The 20,317-nt window shown below is 41.9% G+C and overlaps 1 long non-coding RNA gene across 1 annotated transcript; it reads right to left on the bottom strand.

Moving 5' to 3' along the window:
• Window positions 1–17,547: 17,547 nt before the first annotated feature.
• LOC139434640 (uncharacterized) lies at window positions 17,548–19,939 on the bottom strand. Its single transcript, XR_011643978.1, has 3 exons — window positions 19,829–19,939; window positions 19,029–19,114; window positions 17,548–18,488 (listed from the first exon to the last, which is right to left on the bottom strand). It is a non-coding gene; the product is annotated as an uncharacterized lncRNA (long non-coding RNA).
• Between the last annotated feature and the right edge of the window lie 378 nt (window positions 19,940–20,317).

Here is a 20,317-nt window from a genome sequence, read left to right as displayed (position 1 = left end):
CGAGCTTCAAAAACATTTAGTGGAACCAGATTGTTTAGTTTCCATTTAATTTGCAGACTATTCCAAGACAGAGGAGCTGCGCATCTAAAAGCTGTCTTCCCTAAGACAGTCCTAGCAGTTGGCACATTTAATAAAACCACAGCATTCGATCTCAGGCAGTAGCCACTTACAATTCTCCGTGAGATCAGGGAGCAGATATAAGATGGAAGTTTCCCTAGCATGGCTTTGTATATAAAAATGTACCAGTGACTGAGCCTCCGTACAGTTAGTGAAAGCAAACCAGCCCTTGCATACAGGGTACAGTGATGGGTTAATGCTTTACAGTTTGTCACAAATCTTAGTGCACTGTGATACGCAGCATCTAACTTGACCAGGCAATTGGCAGGTGCATTCATATAGACCAGATCCCCATAGTCCAGCACAGGTAAAAAGGTCACAGTGACTAGCCTTTTCCTGGCCTCAAGCGAGAAACAGGACTTGTTTCTGAAAAAGAACCCTAGCCTAACCCTCAGCTTTTTAAGCAGGTTATTGACATGAAGTTTAAAAGAGAGACAATCATCAAGCCAGATACCCAGGTATTTGTAACAGGCAACAACTTCAAGTTTTGTTCCTTGCGTAGTTACAATATCTAAAACAGGCTCTGGTGTCTTTTTAGCTTTAGAAAACAGCATTACCTTGGTTTTATCCACATTTAAAAGAAGCTTTAATTCAGAGAACTGAGTCTGAATAATGTTAAAAACAGCCTGTAATTTAACAACAGCCTCCTTAATGGTGGGACCTGCACAATACATCACAGTATCATCCGCATAAAAATGTAAAGTAGCTTCATCCACATTATCACCTACGCTGTTAATATATATGGAGAATAAAAGTGGTCCTAAAACAGAACCCTGTGGTACACCATTAGAAATGTTTAACCACTCAGAAGACAGTCCATCAAAATGAACACATTGGGACCTTTCAGAGAGGTAGTTTACAAACCACCCCACTGCAAGGCTGGATATGCCTATACTGAGTAGCCTCTGCTTTAAAATGCGATGATCAACGGTGTCAAACACTTTGGAAAGGTCAATAAACAGAGCTGCACAACTCTGCTTATTATCTAAAATACTAGTAATGTCATTCACCACTTTCATTGTGGCAGTGATGGTGCTGTGTTTCTTTCTGAATCCTGACTGATGTTTAGACAGGATGTCATTTGTACATAAAAACTCCTTTACCTGTTCACTCACTAGGCGTTCAAGAACCTTAGCCAGAACTGACAATTTAGAGATTGGCCTATAGTTATTTAAAATAGTTGCCTCCCCTCCTTTCAGTAAAGGCAAGACATAAGCAGACTTCCATACTTTTGGAATTGTATTTGTGCTGAGGGAGAGGTTAAAAAGAGAAGTAAGAGGTGGAGCAATAAAGTCTGCAGCTATCTTTAAAAAGAAAGGTTCTAAGTTGTCTGGGCCAGCCGGTTTCCTAGGATCTAGCTTAGATAAGGCTTCATGAACAACATCAACAGTAAAAGGGGTAAAACTGAAAGGGTTTTCCAGACCACGTTGTTCAGAGTCACAGACTGTGGTGTTTACAGAAGCAGAGTTAGTGACAGAATCAAATAGAGAACGACAGGAGACAAAATGCTCATTAAAGCAATTTAGCATAGTGGCCCTGTCCGATATAGAGCCAGATGCTGTGGTAAGGCACGGAGGTAGCTCATTACGGATCTCACCGGTTGATATCGATTTTATTGCTTTCCAAAATTTCCTAGGATTATTTAGGTTTTCTGTGGTAACTGACAAATAGTACTTCGACTTTGCACTTTTGACATTTGAAGTGAAGCTATTCCTTAGCTGCCTAAAACGCAGCCACTCTATCTCTGAGCCTGATTTCCTAGCCTTTGCCCAGGCCTTGTTTCTCTCATGAAGGAGACTAGACAGCTCAGCAGAAAACCAAGGATTGTCTCGTCCCTTTACTCTAAATTTACGCAGGGGTGCATGTCTATCAATGATCTCCATAAAACCAAGATAAAAATAAGACCATGCGGTTTCTACATCAGCACACAGATCGATTTTACCCCAATCAAAATCAAACAGATCATGAACAAAACCCTGCTCCACAAAATGTTTTATGTCTCTCTTAATGATAATGCGAGGTTTAACCTTTTGGACCTTAGTGTCCCTAATTGTGGCTACAACACAGTGATCGCTCAGATCATTTGAAAATACTCCCACAGATGAATATTTATGGGGAACATTAGTTAAAATGAGATCAATTAGAGAGGATTTATTAGGGGACTTAATATTTGGGCGAGTAGGACTGTCCACAATCTGAGTAACATTTAAAGAGATAAAGGTTTTTAAAATCCTCTGACACTGCAGTTAACCAGTCCCAGTTAAAATCTCCAAGTAGCACTATTTCCTTGTAGTCTAGTTGTGATAAAAGATTTGCTAGTGAAGACAAGGAGTCTTTGACAGCTGAGGGGGGTCTGTAGCAGCCCACCACCATGACCTGTTGACCCTTTGCCACTTCTATATTTAAGGCTAAAAATTCAAATTGCTTACTGATCGATTTGGAAACTAATGTGGTTACACTGAACTTATTCTTAACATAAATTGCAACGCCACCACCTTTATTAGGCCGGTCGGTACGATACAGATTAAAACCATTTAAGGCAATGTCAGAGGCCAAAATAGACTTATTTAGCCATGTTTCAGATAAGACAATGACGTCAGCGTCAGTCGATTTTGCCCAGATACGGACAAAATCTAGTTTACCTAACAGACTGCGCACATTCAAGTGGATGAAACCCAACCCAGACCTAGCTTTAAAATCAGCAGGAGTAGCGATCTGACTATTACTACTGGGCGGACCAGGGTTAGGTTGTACATTTCCTGATAGAAATAGCAACAAGAAAACCAGGCATCTTTTCCTCTTAAATGACACACATACATTGTCATCTAATTTAGAAACACCGGAAAAGTCTGCGAGAGTGTGATTAGAGCTTAAGAAGCAGTCCTGAAGAACCATCATCGCAGGAAAACAAAAAAGACAAACATATTTTGTCGAGCAGATTGACTGTGACAAGGTAACCGGTAATTGTTTGAGCAACACATCCGAACCTTTGCAGGGGATGCCCACTGCAGGTGGCAGAACAGACCTGAATCCAGTAGTCTTCTCAGAATGACTAGAGATCTTCTCATAGTCCAAAACAGTTAACAGGCACAGCAGAATCCCGATATGGGCCATTTTCCCAGACCAGCAGAGCATCCGGATAGGCGTGCAAGCAGGCCCGAAATGTGGAGGCGCTCCGTTCTCCTCGCGATATCCCCGGTGCAGAACCTCCTCAGTACAGCAGGATAGGCGAAGCAGGACCAGCTCGAGGCGTAAAGGCACTCCGGTCTCTCAGCGATATCCCCGTGGTAAAACGTCCTCGGCACCGTAGAGCACGACAGGTGGAGCAGGTGGATACAGGCCTCCGCTACAGCAGGTGTAAAGCAGGCCGCAGCCCGAACGCGAAGCCGCTCCGGTCTCTCCGTTACGCCCCCCGGGGTAAAATCTCGCCGGGACAGCAGCACACGACAAGTGGAAGCAGGTCCCCGCCACAGCACAACTGGGCAGGTGGAAAAAGGGGGCACAAGCAACAACGTGCAGCCGCTCCGTCTCTCCGCGACTTCCCGGGAAAAACCTCCCCACAACAGCACAGGTAAACCTCCTATCCACGCCGACGGAAGAGAGGCAGCCCTGCCCCTCACTTTCCACGCTCCGTGAGGCGGATGAGAAACTGTGCTCCGCTCGCGAAAATGCGCTCCGCTCGCTCTGATCGACGAGTGAAACGCTGAATGGATGGGATACTGATGGGATGCTGAAACTGTTGCAGACTGAGCTGCGCACTTCCTGACCTGCAGTAGAGTACACATGAATAAGTAATAACTTGTTCCAGTCACTTGTCCCATGCATTCAGCAGCAGCAGACCATTCACTTTGATTTCAGCAGCTCTCTCTCGCTCACAGACATGCTGCAGCGCTGTGCAGTGTGCACGGCACACAGTTCTGCCGGTAATGAATATTACTTTTTGTGAGGAAACTTTTCCACCAATAATTCCAATAAGTATTCCAAAATGTATTCACTTCAGGTTTACGAAAGTAACTGTAATCAGATTACTCGTTTTTTAAATGTAACGCCAGCTGAATACAGTTAGCCTACTTGATTTTTGTATTCTGATTACGTAACGCCGTTACATGTATTCCGTTACAACCAGGGTTCGAGTTATAAACTCAGCTCTATGTGGGTCTTTGAAACACTCAAACTCAAACACACACCAATAATAAACATATGGACAGGGGTTACTATTTTAAAAAATGTGCACATGTATTTGGGAACTTATCCATGTGAACATATTTTGGGGGTGGACCTCAAATCCTCTAGGGGGGTCCCGGGGCATGCCCCCCGGTAAGATATTTTTTAAATGTTTGAGTTAAATGCATTAATCCAACCTCATCTCACCAGAATGCGTGACTCCACCACGACTCCTTAACACTGCATTGCGTGGTGGAGTCACGCATTCTGCTACATTTACGTGTCTGCACCACGCAAACAACCCAATGTAAAGTGAATGAGGCTCTTTTGTCGTGGTGCACACACGCATTTCTACAACGTCCCGCAGTGAGCTTTTATTCTATAAAACGTTTTTAAAATCTACTTTATAGCTTGTAGTAACTCACGGGAGGCTTCTTTTATTTTATTTGTATTCATAATCATTTTAATTTTTCGTCAGAATGTAAAAATTACATTAGTTACGAATTTTTGTTCTCAAAAAACAGTGCATTGTGTGTAATACAACTGATTTTTATTAAATTAGTTAGTTTTTAAGGAAGGCCAGAGCTTCAGCTGTGTCAAATAGATTGTTCCCTTTAGTTAACGTTATTTAAAAGATAATGATCATGTCCCCTTTATTGTATTACGAGCGTCCATTCCCATTGGATAACGGAGAATTTTACACCCGGAAGTAAGTATTCTCCTTACTGTCGATTGATTTTACAGTGATATCTGAACTACTCATCAACTCAAACACACCAGATTATCCTTGTTAATTACACAACATTGATTGGTTTGAATTGTGTACAATGCTTTTGTATTTTCCCCCTTCGATTCGGAGAAACGAATATTTTTTCGGAGTTTTTGGATGGCAGAAGACACTACACTACCCAGAATCCTCAGCTATCGTTTGGGACTACACCATGTGCTTCGCTTGACAAACCCCGTGATCAGTCCTCAAGCTCTGTGATTGGTTGACCTCCAACTGCATTCCATATGAAAAAAAAACGTTTCGTAAAAGATAAAATCATACTTTATTCAGCAGTGCTTGCTTTACTCTTTGAAAGTCATCACATGAATGCATTGTAATAAATGGTTTGGCTGCATTAAATATTACACATCTATCGTAGTTCTTTATTTATCTACGATCGGGCATCAGAATAGACCGGAAACTATTCTTTTACTGTTCTGTTTTAATTTCACAATAAAGTTAGTAGTAATAATCTGTTTTGATATTATTGTTTTTTATTAATCTTCCATCTTATATCTGCTCCCTGATCTCACGGAGAATTGTAAGTGGCTACTGCCTGAGATCGAATGCTGTGGTTTTATTAAATGTGCCAACTGCTAGGACTGTCTTAGGGAAGACAGCTTGGAATAGTCTGCAAATGAAATGGAAACTGAACGATCTGGTGCCACTAAATGTTTTTAAAGCTCGGTTGGATGCTAGTCAATCAGAAGCTATTGGTACCTGTTTATGTGGATCATTTTGTAAATGATGCTGTATGATGTACTTTTGTTGTTCTTTTTATGTTTCATGTGGAACTACTTGAACAGGTCTCCCTTGGAAAAGAGATCAATGATCTCAATGGGATTTTATCTGTATAAATAAAGGTTTGAAATTAAATGAAATTAAATTAACTTCTAGACCTCTGGGTCATGTTAAGACCATATTTTCTGTGTTGCTGTGGGTTTTTTCCATCGCTTTTGTGTTACAAATATCAAAACAATAACTAAATATATCCGTCGTAAACTAAACCAAAAACAGCAGTATATTTTATTTTGTTAACACTGTAAACTTGACAGCTTTTTAACCCGCACCTCCTACTGGTTAAAGCACGTTATTACACGTTTAGAGTAATGCAATGCAGGTAGATCGTGTTGCTTTTTAATGACTGTTTAAAATGCCTTTTTCTTAATGTCTTTCATTTTTGTAAAGCACTTTTGAATGTGTTATATTTGATGAAAACATTTAAATATTAAGAGTACATACAAAATAGTGGGAAAGTAGAAGGTCAATGATATAAATATAGAATAGAAAATATCAAGAAGATACTGTAAATAATATCTACAATAAATCAGTTTAGTGCCTGATAGGAGGATGTGCAAAACAGACAAACTAATAAGGCTTTATTTAAACATTAAAGAATACTTTAGGCTAAGGTCTTCTTTTAAATAAGAACAAAGCTTTGGGGGTATCTATCTACAGATTAAGCCTGACAAAGTACTTAACATCTAATATATTGCATGGTTTGTTTTGGAACTTGACAATCAACTTTCCTGCAATGTTAACTATGTTGAAGCACTTATTTTAACCGATATTATACATATTTATTATACTCTTATAAGATGTTAGATAGAATAAGAAATGTGCAGAATATGAGTTTAATGGTGGAGGTATACACATATTGATAGATGTCTTGTAATGCACTGTTGAGGAACCTGTGACCCAAGTTTTGCATTCATTGCATAACTACACCGTAGTTGTGTATATGATAATTATGTCAATAAACCTTAGAAAATCTTGAAATCTTGAAAGGGATGTACAAAATATCAATTATATACAGTCTTTAATGAACTATTAGAGAATAACGAGTAATGAATATCGTCACCTTCTTAAACTAATGGCCTAAGTCATATTTTGGAGAATTTTTTTTTTTTTGCCTAAATCATCTCTTCTTGATGCTGGTCACCTCTGGTAAAATTCCCTACATCCTTATTGAAAGGATAGTGCTGTTCCTACCCTGATAGTATAATGGCCTATGTCAAGAGTGTGACTTAGGCCATATATTTAAAAAAAGATAATGGCTTAAGTCACATTGTCTTGTGACTTAGGCAATTTTACAAGCTTTACAAAATGGCTACTTCAAGAAAAAGAAAAAACTAACAGATAAATTAAGTTATTTTCATGGTTCAGGGCTTGTCCCCTATTGGCAAGTGATGTTTACTATACTATAGGCTATGCTATAAATGTTGTGTAGTTATTTAATCTTTTATTTTCACAATGTATAGTTACTGTAGCTACCGAAGCTATACTGTAGGTACTATAGTTACTGTAGCTACTGTAGCTCCATGAAGCATGCACACATTCCCTTCTGGGACAATAAAGACTAATCTAACCTTTCAAAAGTAACAGTTACAATTACTGCATATTTATGAATTAGGAAAAGTACATTTTGCGTTTGTCTGTTTCAATTCTTAATATTGTATTATTGTCTCCTTTTTCCACATTACATTTCCATCTTATTAGGAAAGATTACATGTTTTTTTAATTGAATTAGGCCAAATTATATTCATCAAAATAGCTTTAATGTATTAATGCATAGGACCACGGTGCAATTACAAAACATTTTTTCATAATGATCACAGTTGTGACCGTACGCCTACTCCTCTTTGGTAGGAGATGCACTTGACTTTTCAGACACCGATCAGGAATCATCCAATGAAAACGAGACCGTTGTTAAAGAGATGGAGCAGCATGTACCAGGCCAAGACCCTGTATCAGATGGAGCAGACAATAACTTAAACACTCTCATTGAAGAAGAGAGTGTTGCTGAAGATGCCAAGCAGACCCGTCCACACCATGAAGAAGACTTAGATGATGATGATGTTATCATTGACCCAAACTACAATCCATCCTCTGATGAGTCCTCTGTCCCTGAAAATGAAGACATTCTGGCAGCAACTTCAGAACATTATGGTCCTCATCTAGAGGATGTATGAAAACAATATGGTCCAAAGGAAACAACATAAATACCTCAGCCCAGAAACATGGAAGCAAAATGAATCCAGGAAGAAACATCTCAAGGGAATAGCATACAAGGCCAAAGGTGGCAAATAAATAGCTGCAAAGGCTATGGGCCTTCCCTGCAATTCGAAGTTCTGTCAACGAGTCACGACTCGAGACTGTCAATCCATTACAGAAGAGCAGAGGCAGTGAATATTTCAGAAAGTTTGGTCAATGGACAACTGGGAAGAACATCGGTTATACGTCACCACTTTGATCACAAAGGTTACCATGAAGCGAAAGAAAGAAAGTTGGTGAGGGATCCAGGCGCAGTTCATCATTTTCCTACCAACTGAAACTTCAGGATGGAACGAATCTTAAAGTGTGCAAAGCTTTTTTTCTTCTACACTTGGTATCCCTGAAAGAACCATTACACACTGGCTGAACAAAGACACCATCGACCATGACGAACAAGTGGCAGACCCGCCAACTACATCTCCACCTCAGGGTGGCAAAAATGCAAAGCTGGAAACTGCTGTCACAAATTTCCTTAAGGAGGTTGAAGGATCTGCCCACTGTTGATTCACACTACTGCAGAAGCACAGCGACCTACAAAGACAAGAAGTTCCTTCACCCAGGCACAACCCTCCCAACTACATCAGGAATATCAACAGGCAGCCGCAACTGCTGAAGTTGACGCTCTGCCAATCAAGGAGAGGAAATTTCAGGACCTTCAGTCCATGAAACATGTCATGCCCTTCGAGTGTCATCAGCTTTTTGACAATTTGCCACATAATTAGACATACACACACAGTAATCAAGACGACTGAGAAAGATTCAGGGGATAAACTGATTTAAAGGGCCCATGTCATTCTTTTCCGGTTCTGACCCGTCCCCTTGTGTGTTGTGTAGTTGTTCTGTATGTAAACGGTCTGCAGAGTCACAAACCCTCAAAGTACACCCTGTAGCGAGTAAAACTCTAACACAGAAAAGACCTGTCTGCTGCCCCAGAACGCCTCGTTGGAGATTTCTCTTTTTCCATTGTTTCTTCCTGAGTATAGTGACGTAATCCACCAATCCGTGGAGCGCCACACACACACACACACACTATCTTTTCTCAGCCGAGATGTTCTGCTGAGTTTTGCCGGCACACTCAGCCGCAGCTGCGTGTTTTGCTAAATGTTTAGACAAACTGCTCGTGTTACCGCCCTTACATGATAAACTGTTATTGCACTTTTGGTAACGAGCATTGTCCACATCGAGACGGCTAAAGTTTAACCACACCTCGGAGCGCGTTCTCTCCGCCATCTTCTCCGTGTGTGTGTGTTGCATGCATGTAGCAGCTGCGTGTGTGTGTAAACTGCCCCGCCCCATCGCAAGCAGGCGGGGGAGAGATCTCTCGTCTGAATTGGGAAGATCGAAAACACATTATAGACGCATTTGGTAGTCATATTGCATATTAGAAACAGAGTTAGCGACACTACGACTGCGATATAATGTTTATATAGCAATAATACATATGACATATGTTTTAAATGTCTCCAGTACCGATAAAAAAAGAGCGTTAACGTTGGAGCTTAACGGAGTGTAGAACACATGTGATGACGTCACCAACGAATCGACGACTGAATTAGTTGCCAACTAATTTGGTAATCGATTTTAATCGATTAAGTCGATTAGTTGTTGCACCCCTAGTTAGCTGCAATTAAAAACACAGCAAAGAAGTGTCACGATCACAGGTACAGATCAGAACCCAATAGCACGACTCAGATACAACCAGTATATAGTAATGTTCAGTTTATTTCAGGTCAAGGACAGGCAGGGTCAAAACCAGTAAATCCATCAGACAGGCAGGCAGGCAGGAATCCAAAACTGGGCAGGACAAAACTCGGGACTAGAGCACAACACTCACTGGAGAGCTTGGCGGAAACGACAAGACAATCTGGCAAAGGACAACTGATAATGAGGTGGTATAAATACTGTGGAGTGATGAGGGAATGAGTAACAGGTGAGGGGAAGGGCTGAGGAGACCAGGTGAGGGAAATGAGCTGATTACAAGGGCCTGGAGGAAAGCGGGATCTGAAATGACAGGAGAGTTTAGATGAGGCATCAAACAAACAATAATAAAAGTGTCTAACTTGTGACAGAACCCCCCCCTCTATGGACGGTTCCTGACGTCCTATGAGGTTGATCGGGATGGGCCTGGTGAAAGTCAGTAATGAGAGATGGGTCATAGATACTGCGAGCGGGCACCCATGACCGCTCTTCAGGACCATAACCCTCCCAGTGTACCAGGTACTGCAACCCTCTACCACGTTGCCGGGACTTGATGAGGCGACGGACAGTGTAAACAGTCTCCCCGTCGATAGTCCGGGGTGGTGGTGGGGGTGTAGAGGGGGGCTGAAGAGGGCTCACATGAACTGGTTTGATCTTGGACACGTGGAAGGTAGGATGAATCCTCATAGAAGGGGCAGACGCAGGCGGACAGCTGCAGGATTGATAATCCTAGCTATGGGAAATGGGCCTACAAAACGGGGAGACAACTTCTTTGACTCCACTCTGAGAGGGAGATCCCGTGTGGAGAGCCAGACACGTTGCCCTGGGGAGTACTGTGGAGCTGGCTTGCGACGGCGATTGGCGGTCCGTTGATAACGGTCGGAAGAGCGCAGGAGCGCGGAGCGGGCCTTTAACCACATGCGTCGACATCGGCTTACAAACGCCTGTGCAGATGGGACGCTGGCATCCCGTTCCTGTGCCGGGAAAAGGGGCGGCTGGTATCCCCGGGAGCATTGGAATGGAGAAAGCCCAGTAGCAGAACTAGGAAGGGTGTTGTGGGCATACTCAACCCATAGAAGCTGCCTCGACCAGGAGGAGGGAGTGGAGGAAGCTAGACAGCGTAAGGCAGTCTCCATCTCCTGGTTCATTCGCTCTGCTTGACCATTGGACTGGGGATGAAATCCGGACGAGAGACTGACACTGGCTCCCAGCAGCCTGCAAAACTCGGACCAAAAACGAGAAGTAAATTGTGGTCCCCGATCAGACACAACGTCACTGGGGAGACCATGCAGCCTGAACACATGTTGTAGCATGATTTCAGCCGTTTCCTTGGCAGTAGGTAATTTGGTTAATGGAATAAGCCGGGCAGACTTGGAAAACCGGTCTATGACTGTGAGTATGACTGTGTTACCGTCTGAGGGTGGTAGTCCGGTGACAAAATCCAAGGTGCTGTGGGACCAGGGACGATGAGGGATAGGCAAGGGATGAAGAAGACCGGAGGGAGCTTGGCGTGAGGTCTTATTTTGGGAGCAGACTAGGCAAGCAACAATGAATTCCTTGGCATCCTTCTCCATGGAAGACCACCAAAATCGCTGTCGAATCAGGGCTAGGGACCGTCTCACTCCTGAGTGACAAGCCAGGCGGGAGTTATGACCCCACTGGAGAAAAATCAAAATGGGAGCAGAGGTGAAGCGTGACTTGAACTCACCAAAAGCCCCTTCAGCCACCGAGGACCACCGGAAGGGAATGTTCTGAGAGGTGAGAGCTGTGAGAGGGGTTGCCACCAAACTGTAGTTTCGAATAAACCTCCGGTAGAAGTTGGCAAAACCCAGAAAGCGTTGGAGCTCCTTGCGTGTTGAAGGGCGTGGCCAGTCAGTGACCGCCTTGGTCTTTTCAGGATCCATCTTGATGTTTCCGGTGGAGACCACAAATCCCAGGAAAGGGACTTCTGTGGTGTGGAACACACACTTCTCTGCCTTGACAAAGAGGTGGTTCTCCAAGAGCCTCTGGAGGACTAGGCGAACATGGACCACATGCTCCTGTTTAGACTTGGAAAAAATCAAAATGTCATCCAGGTATACAAAAACACAGATATTGAGAAGATCCCGCAGAACATCATTCACCAACCCCTGGAAAACTGCAGGTGCATTGGTGAGTCCAAAAGGCATGACTAAATACTCATAATGTCCACTAGGAGTGTTAAATCCCGTCTTCCACTCGTCCCCCTCCCTGATTCTCACCAAATGGTACGCATTACGTAGGTCCAGCTTGGTAAAAATAGTAGCGCCTTGTAACAGTTCAAATGCAGAGGAAACAAGTGGAAGGGGGTACCTGTTCTTGACAGTGATGTTATTGAGTCCTCTGTAGTCAATGCATGGGCGCAGAGTCTTATCCTTCTTACCCACGAAGAAAAAACCTGCACCAGCAGGAGATGATGAAGGCCGGATAAGCCCTGCATCCAAAGAGTCCTTGATATACTTCTCCATTGACTTAGTTTCAGGAGCCGATAAAGAAAAAAGTCGACCTCTAGGAGGAGAAGTACCAAGTCAATAGGACAGTCATTAGCACGATGAGGCGGGAGTGAGGTGGCCCGAACTTTGTTAAAGGCCTCTTTAAGGTCCCAGTAATCCTTGGGAACACCGGAAAGGTCTTCACACTCAGAGATACTCGGCTGACTGGAATCAATTGAGGAACTAGATCTTAAGCAGACAGCATGACAATGAGCACTCCACTCTCTAATAGTCCCTGAAGCCCAATCTATATGAGGATTATGCCTCCTTAACCAAGGGAACCCCAAAATGACAGGCTGAAGTGGTGCATGGATAAGGTGAAAAGAGAGTGTTTCGCTGTGATTACCTGACATGCTCATTTGAACTGGAGTTGAACGGTGTGTTACTCTGCAGAGAAGACTACCATCTAGAGCTGTAGCATTGATGGGCTTCTCCAAAGCCTCCTGACCAAGTCCCATTTGAAAGGCCAATGTTATGTCCAAAAGACTGGCATCAGCACCAGAGTCAATAAGAACTGCCACAGTGTGCATTTTCCCCAAGCAGCTCAGCATGGGTTAGGGGTCGAGAGGGCATTTCTAAATTCATCATACGGCTCACCAGCGCCCTCTGGATGACTGGTGAGCCCTGTCTTTTACAGGACAAGAGAAGGCAAGATGACCCTGCTGGCCGCAGTAAAGACCGCAGTTGTCCCGCAGGCGGCGCTGTCGTTCTGCCTCGGAGAGCCGGGTCCGCCCCAGCTGCATTGGTTCAGACGAGATAGAAAATCCTCCTCTCACCTGTTCAGTAGCATGCGCTGACGGGATAGGCGGAGCCTGAGGGGCGACGGAGAAAACCCTCTCTCTCCTCCGCTCCTGCAGACGGCAGTCAATGCGGATGGAGAGAGCCACCAGCTCATCTAAATCAGCAGGAAGGTCCCTAGCTGCCAGCTCGTCTTTAAGGCGATCCGAGAGACCGTTGTAGAAGGCATCGAGAAGTGAAGAAGCATTCCAGTTAGGGCTGTAGCGATACACTAATCTCACGATACACGATATCACAGCCAACGATACGATATATATCACGATATTCAGCCAACGATACGATACACTTATATCATTTGCTGAAAGATTTTAAAGGGACAGTGGGATTTTGGTGACATCTTGTGAGTGTTCCATTGACTTGGATTGAATTAATTCAACTGAAAACTGAAAGCATCAATTATACAATATATGGCTCTGACAGAGCGTCTCCAGCTTGCAAATGCTGGACAAAATGAATCAAAAGATGTGGTGAGAACATTTGTTTCATTTATTGAAACAGTGCAAACTGTAGCTGTAAAGTGCAGTATCACAATGGACAATGGAGAATTAAAAGGTGCAGCAGGTGGCGGAACACGGGGGATTTGAATGACTTGTTAGAAATTAAAATCAATGTTTTGATGGCATAAAGTACCTTAAACATACCGTCAGTTTAAATGCTGTTTTATACTGAAAAACCAGAAGTTCTTGTGCACAACCAGTTTTTAAGCTTTTATTCTGAAAATCCTTCATCTCCGGTTAGCATTTAGCATGTGGCTAATATACCATTTACTATAGAGGTGAATTTAGTAGCGATATGACACGGAGTGTTGCACACCGAAACCTACTGATTTCAACACTACAACTATAGACGTCGAGATATTATTATTGCTGAATATTAAATGAAGGTACAGTTTATTTGAATACGTTTGTTTACAGACGTGGATAGCATGAGACAACATTCGGAACTACCGGAAATTATACCAGCCGTGAGGTATTTTTTGGAGTATTGATTACAGCGTTTAAAATGTATTAAATGAAAAGTCATGAAAGAGATAAGGAGGAGAAAAGGCGTGTTTAGTTATATATTTAATGTACAATGTCTGAATCCTCTGTAATGCACAACAACGAACATTGGAGACGTGGAGGGCCGGCCCCCAGCAGCGCCAACCGGCCCACAGAGGATATTTAACAGCTGGAAAGGTGGAGCTCGCTCTCTTCCCTTCGCTCACGAGAGCCAGAACACAGCTGTTTTTCTGACTGAACAATCATTTGCTTGTAACATTACCGCGCTTTTTATTAATTAAAGTATACATTTGAACCTTCTCAGAGACGCAATTAGTCTCCTTTTTAAAGCTTCTCTCCTGGACGCGAGAATAACGAACACAGTTATCAGACTTAATGTATCGATACCCGCGGCTGAAATATCGATACTTTCTCGGAAAACTAAATATCGATATATATCGCAGGATCGATTAAATTGCACAGCCCTAATTCCAGTTACTCTCGGCGGCTATGGTACGAAACTCGATGGAGTAATCGGACACAGATCTCCCTCCTTGCACCAGGTTAAACAGTCCCCGAGCTACCTCTCTTCCGGGTGTAGCGTGATCAAAAACTTTGCGCAGTTCATCGGAGAATACCCTTACAGACGAGCAGGCAGAGGATTGTCTTTCCCATTCGGCGGTACCCCAGTCTTTAGCTTTGCCCGTGAGAAGAGAGACAATATACGCCACCCGGGATCTTTCTGTTGGGAAGGCGGAAGGCTGAAGCTCGAAGGCGAGGGAACATTGGACCAGGAATGGTCTGCACGAACCTGGAGCTCCAGAGTAGCGTTCCGGAGGGGGCAGGCGTGCATCCGATGCCGGATGACTCTGGATTCCAACAGCGGAAGCTGGAGTTAGTTCCGGGCCATGGACCGTTGCAGGACGGGTCTGAAGATGATCACGGAGATTCACAAAGGTCCGTTCGTAGCGAGCGGCCATCTCCTGCATCGCTTCAGCCATGAAGGTAAGCTGCTGCTCGTGGCGTTGTAACACGATATCGTGCGAAGGCGGTTCTGTCGCTGAGTCGGCTGGATTCATGTTTGGCCAGATTGTACTGTCACGATCACAGGTACAGATCAGAACCCAATAGCACGACTCAGATACAACCAGTATATAGTAATGTTCAGTTTATTTCAGGTCAAGGACAGGCAGGGTCAAAATCAGTAAATCCATCAGGCAGGCAGGCAGGCAGGAATCCAAAACTGGGCAGGACAAAACTCGGGACTAGAGCACAACACTCACTGGAGAGCTTGGCGGAAACGACAAGACAATCTGGCAAAGGACAACTGATAATGAGGTGGTATAAATACTGTGGAGTGATGAGGGAATGAGTAACAGGTGAGGGGAAGGGCTGGGGAGACCAGGTGAGGGAAATGAGCTGATTACAAGGGCCTGGAGGAAAGCGGGATCTGAAATGACAGGAGAGTTTAGATGAGGCATCAAACAAACAATAATAAAAGTGTCTAACTTGTGACAAGAAGAGCTGGAGGGAGTAGAGAGGAGAGGCACATGCCTCCTCAGGGTTTGATTTACTTGCCTTTTGTTTTATTTAGCTAAGATTTAAGTTGTACCTTTTGAGTTTGCTATATTGAATTAAAGGGCCAACAACGTCCAAACTGCCCTCTCTTTTCTGAGTCTCTGTATGCTCTTCTAGCATTTGAAACTGTTAGTGGCCGACCCAGCCATGGTCTGTCACAGTAATGGGGAAGAGAGAAGTGCACTGTTTTGCCTAAGTCACTTACTCCAGAAGTAATAAGGCCTAAATCAGGTTTCAGATTGCCTAAGTCACAACAACATGTTCGTAAATTGGCCTAAGTCATCTATTCCTCTTATTTTACACAACTGACAGACAGTGTTCTTTGTACGTCAATAGTCATATATTGTCATAACCTTTTTGTGTGAAATAATTAATATATATCATATATTCTATATTTGGTTCAGTTTTTTCTGTTTTTTGAAAAACTTTCAAATATGACTTAGGCCATTAGTTTAAGAAGGTGACGATATGCTTTATACGGATCTGCAGATAAATGTTTAGTCTTATCAAGCACCAACTATCAAATATCTCGCCTGATTGTTGGCACTTGACGATCACCTTCACTGAATTGTACTCAGGTGTAACTAAAGTCTGATTTAAGGGTTGTTTATATTTCACATCATTAATACAAATCTGTAAAGTAACTAAAATAAATGTAGTGGAGTAAAAACACCGCATTAACCTTAAAGAAAGCCCTCAGGATTATAAAAGACCCCCATCTATGAAGGTAGATATGGTGCAAAATGCAAGAGCGTGAAAACCTGATGTGAGCACTTGCAGAAAAAAAATCTGTGCTTGTGTGCATACATTTACACTTGTATAAAATATCCACGTAACTGTGAACCAAATGTACACTTGTATAAAATATCCACGTAACTGTGAATCAAATTTACACTTGTAAAAAATATCTACGTAACTGTGAACCAAATTTGAAGTCACAGAAGAAAAAAAAATGTTTTGTAGCTTGTAGGAAAAAAATGAACTTAGAGATGAAATGTTCACTTGCAGAAAAATAGACATTTTTAAAATATATTTTCCATTACAACTGCAACTTTATTTATTACAACCTCTCAAATCAGTCATTACAACTTGACGAATCTGCTCTGTGGCAGTATAAATCGACGAATCTGCGGTCTTGACTTTTGCTACACTTCTTGCGATAAATGTGTCGCAAAAGTAATTTTCACCTGTAGATGTGGGGGGAGGGAGGGGGGTTGGAGCAAAGGGGCGGAGCTATCAGAAGGACGAGGCTCGGGTGACTGGAGACTGCGGGGCTAACGGTTCGTGTCGCTACCAGTCCGCTGACATGGCGCATCAATGAATGGTACATTTTGGCCCATTACTTGCCCAGTATTACTTTGAATATTATTATTGTGATTGAGGATTACATCCGCTTTGAAGACCACCGTTTTATATCGTGCAGTTTAGCGGCAAAATAACGTCAGTTAGCCAGCTAACGATAGCTTTGTTGAGTTTATTCTAGCTAAACAAGTAGTGGTTGTCGTCTATACAGCAGTAATTCATATATTATAGCCTACTGCTTTGGCACTAACGGTTGATAACCGTTTATGAAAATAAAACCAATTGAACTTCAGAATCTTAAAATCCCTTAACGTTTGTATGCAATTGTGCTAAATTCAACTCTGGAATCAAGCAAATATTAATATGTTTGCATGACATTAGTTATTTATATTTTGCCATCACTGAACTATACGTTTAATACATTTAAGTCAAGCTAAGGTACATGTGTTACATGTGTACAGCTAGTTAGTGCTCTTACCGATGCCTCCTCCAAACAGCATAATAACCAGACTGTATCATTAAAACTAAGTACCAGTTCTAGATCCTTGACTTTAGACAAACAATTCAAAAGACAACATGTATTTAAAGACCAATCTTTATTTGAAGGTGCCTCTTAACCTGAGATATTAGTTATACAGTAATAGTATTGACAATCTAAAAAAACTGAGCAACTCAACAGTCAACTTTATGTTTCTTATTGTCTCTAAAGCATTTATTATTTTCATTTTTCCCCTCTCATATTCAGTGTGGACGGATTGAGACAGCGTGGTGTCCAGAGGGCTGCAGAGACCTCAGGGAGAAACCTCCGTGTGATGGACATCCTGTCTGTTGGTGTGGAGAGGACTGAGGGTCTTTCCTCAGCGAGGAAGACCAGGCCTGATGGAGGAGCCCATGCTGGGCAAAGCTGATACCAACTGCACAGGCCTAGTCTGTCATGTTAGTTGACTAAATGTGTTTACTTATACATTTATTAGGTTTACACCTTCTGTCCATATGTGCTTTTTATTTAAAACATTTGATTAACTTTTGGTTCACATTTCAAGAAATTGTATTTGCACTCGTTTTGTCCATTATTCTTACTGAAAATGTTAGATTACACATTCACATCTGACTGAAGATTGGCCCCATTTATTTGTGACGTTGCAAACTCTGCGGTACAAGGCACAAGTGATGTGAAGCTCATAAAGTGAGGCACATAGAATTAATCAGCTGATGGAGTGTAGATGTGGAAATAGGTGCATTCAATCAGCTGACTATGTTTTTCGCCACACTTTATAAGCCTGACTATAACCACCCCTTCTCTAAGGTGCAGGCAGTGTCACAAACAAATGATGGTCCTGATAGACTACAAAAATATTCGGTGTGCAGATCTTTGTTTTCACAATAAAAGTAGTTTCTTAGTGAATGTCTTGTACTGGTCTTAAAATCTCATAACATCAGCTTTTAATGTTCCTCTTGGATGTTCTTCTTGACCCTCAGAGAAGGAGAAGATGTCGTGTCTTTCAGGCATGTCCTTTCCTAACAAAAATTACAGGAAACATAAAACATTATTGCAGAACAAGTGTGTTATTTATGAAAGAGGTGTGTTTGTGTGTTATGGGGCTGTTGATATAATTATTTTTTAATTGTAATCAGATTATGAATGAACAGTATGAAATTCATCAACATTGAAATATATGTTATTATCAAAATAATATTTAACTGTTATCAAAACATAGTGCAACTGTAGAAGCTTGCTCTGTTGTCTCACTGAAAGAATAACTTTTACCACGTTTTTTACAGACAATATTGAGAGATAAATAGTAGCAGTTCTCACTATGTGTTAAATATCTTTGCCTTCAATACATTAAATTAGAAAACTGACAGTCATATTGCTTGTTAACATCTAAATGTGACTTTGTGCATGGAAAACCCCCTCAACTTAACTGATGTGTAGGTGATCTAGTATTTAGTATTGTTTAATGGAATGTATATCAGTGTATTCAAGTAAATACTTCATTCATTTAAACCAATATCTTTCTTGATTCTTTGTACAGTATGAAAAAAGAGTCTTAGTACCTGAGCTGAAGTTCACTGCTGTGAGGAGTCCAGTTCTGTCTCTCACTCTCTGGTCCAGCCTGTCTGCATCACCTGGACACCTTAAGCTTAAACAAACAGATATATATGTAAAGTAACCATGTGTACAAACAATATAACCATTCTCTTCTGTTGAACATGTTGGATTGTGTAGAGTCAGGGTCCTTTTTATTTTACTGTAACTTTGGAAATTGTGTTACCAATGCTTACTGTTTATTTGATATCAATTTGTAATACAATTAATAAAAACAACAAGGTTTGGGTTTGTTATTCAGATGACTGTGACGTTAACTTGTAAGCTCAATAATGAACTCCAGCTCAACCAACCATATTGTAATATCTAAGTAATCATCTTGAAATATGACATTAATAATTGTAATATACACACATCTTATTGTGAGGTTTATTTCACATACACTACTTCGACGTTAGCTAAATAGAAAATAGCATGGATAATTTACAAAGGCTTTAAAAACACAGCAGGAGCCCAAGACAATTATAAAATTATTTCAGTACAGTTCAATTGGTTTTATTTTCATAAACGCTTATCAACCGTTAGTGCCAAAGCAGTAGGCTATAATATATGAATTACTGCTGTATAGACTACAGCCACTACTTGTTTAGCTAGCATACACTCAACAAAGCTAGCGTTAGCTGGCTGACTGACGTTATTTCGCCGCTAAACTGCACGATATAAAACGGTGGTCTTCAAAGCGGATTTAATCCTCAATCACAATAATAATATTCAAAGTAATACTGGGCAAGTACTGGGCGAAACTTACCGTTGATTGACGCGCCATGTCAGCGGACTGGTAGCGACACGAACAGTAGCCCCGCAGTCATCCGGTTCGACCTGACTGTGACTGTGACTGACCCAAGCCTCGTTGTTCTGATAGCTCCGCCCCTTCGCTCCAACCCCCCTCCCTCCCCCCACATCTACAGGTGAAAATTACTTTTGCGACACATTTATCGCAAGAAGTGTAGCAAAAGTCAAGACCGCAGATCCGTCGATTTATACTGCCACAGAGCAGATTCGTCAAGTTGTAATGACTGATTTGAGAGGTTGTAATAAATAAAGTTGCAGTTGTAATGGAAAATATATTTAAAAAATATGTATTTTTCTGCAAGTGAACATTTCATCTCTAAGTTCATTTTTTTTCTACAAGCTACAAAACTTTTTTTTTTCTTCTGTGACTTCAAATTTGGTTCACAGTTACGTGGATATTTTTTACAAGTGTACATTTGGTTCACAGTTACGTGGGTATTTTATA

This window comes from Pseudochaenichthys georgianus, chromosome 10 (genome assembly GCF_902827115.2).
Source record: "Pseudochaenichthys georgianus chromosome 10, fPseGeo1.2, whole genome shotgun sequence".
In the NCBI taxonomy this organism is placed as follows: domain Eukaryota; kingdom Metazoa; phylum Chordata; class Actinopteri; order Perciformes; family Channichthyidae; genus Pseudochaenichthys; species Pseudochaenichthys georgianus.
Note: the sequence above shows the minus strand (reverse complement) of the source record. Positions and strands in the feature narration are given on the sequence as shown.